The sequence below is a fragment of the Typopeltis vanoorti genome, chromosome 12, assembly GCF_054136105.1.
Source record: "Typopeltis vanoorti isolate ZY-2024b chromosome 12, IOZ_Tvanoo_1.0, whole genome shotgun sequence".
NCBI classification, from domain to species: Eukaryota; Metazoa; Arthropoda; class Arachnida; order Uropygi; family Thelyphonidae; genus Typopeltis; species Typopeltis vanoorti.
This window is the reverse complement of record NC_143560.1, coordinates 116,283,743-116,285,639: the sequence shown is the minus strand read 5'-3', so window position 1 is coordinate 116,285,639 and position 1,897 is coordinate 116,283,743.

The window sequence follows — 1,897 nt, the reverse complement described above, 5'->3', positions numbered from 1 at the left end:
CATTATATTTATATTTATATTTATATAACACGAGATGGCGTGTGTTATCTGCTGCAGGGTGACCACTCAGAAAAATATTTCGTACCAACTTATGCCAGAAAAAGGTACTAAATCTGAAAAAAAAAAGTGCTAGATTTTTATTTGTTTTTCGTTTCACTCTGTTTTTGGCATTTTAAGATATCACTAGCTTATTATCATAGATGAAGTCAATGTAAAACCTCTAAATTAACACATGTACGACAAAAATGGAAAAAAAAAAAAGTCAAAACTCATCTCATAGTAGTCATCTATGTGTCCAAGAACTGCATTTGTCATTCATCATAAAAGTCCCAGTACTAACTCTAGCACTTAATATGTGTATTAATTCAATATAATTTGTAGCATTTAAAATAATGTAACATTATATTTTCAGTTATTTAATATGCTATTTACATATATACATATACAGGGGTGCCGGTTCACAAGAAAAACACGAAGTATTTATTCATTATTTTTAGTAGATTTTGCTAAATTAATTAACTCTTCAGAAATAGTAAAATCTGTAGCTGATGAAAGTTTCAATTTTTCTTTTGTTAAAAGGAGTCCATTCATCAAGGGACTTTGTAGTTCATTTCTTATTTTATTCTTATTTATTTTTATTTCTGAAAATAGTTTTTCAGTTGCTGCTGATGAATAGGGAGGCACAATACAGTTATAACTAATGTTGCTAAATTAGGAAACATTTGTTCTCCTACAGCATTTTTCATTTCAAAAATTTTATTCCAAAAAAAAACTTTTTTCAAATGCTTCTACAGTCTTCAATAGTTGCCTCTATCAAGCTTTTCGTAACGTTCCTAGATATACATTTCTATGTCTAAAAACTGGCCATTGTTGGCGGGATTTATCTTTTCAATGGGTCCAATTTACGCTGTGCATAAATAAAAGGTGGTTACTCATATTATACATACACACATACATACATACATTCTCAAGGCCCACCTTTCCTAATTGGGTTGTGGGGGCAACAGCTGCAAGAGGTACTTCCAAAGTTACGATCCTCTATCACCAAGCTCAGGTGTTCTGGTGGGATTCCCAAACATGTCCAACCAAGCTTTTGGATATAATCTATCCAGCGAGTCCTTGGCATTCCACGTGGCCTCCCACCCTCTGGCTTAGCAAAGAGGGCCTGCTGAGGGAGCCTCTCTTGTGGCATTCTGACCAGGTACCTGTACCAACGTAACTGTGATCTCTCAACACGGAGAAACAGCGATTGAGTATTGAGGGTTTCCCGAATTGCAGAGCTTCTGATTCTGTCGAGACTTGTCAGCCCCACAACCTCTCAAAGGAACCTCACTTCAGCCAGACACGAATCGCTTGGATTTGTGTCCGCATTCTTTTGGTCCTTACCCAACTCCCATGACCATAGGTGAGGATGGGGACATAGACTGTAATGAAGACAGTCAGCCATGCCTTCTGGCTTAAATCCCACTTCAATACTACCGAACGGCCAAGCTCCCGCAATATTGAGCTTCCTAAGCCAATTCGAGTATCTAGCTCTACGTCCCATTTTCCATCATTCGTGAATATGAACCCACTGTATTTGAACTTCTCCACCTGCCTCACTGGGACTCCACTTACACGTAGAGTGCACCGGGATGGTTGTCTTCAGAACACAAATGTTTCAGTTTTAGCCACTCTGATCTTCATTCCGGCGTCTGCAGGATCCGCTGGAGGTCATCTGTGGAAGAGCTAAGCAGAACTAGGTCATCTGCAAAAAGCAAACGTCCAATGCTACATCTTCCAATTCTGACACACTCACTGCCTCAGCTGTGCCTATCAATCCAGTCCATAAATATGAAAAGGAGGGGTGACAGAACACACCCTTGGCAGAGGCCAATTGAGACTGAAAGGTTCAGAC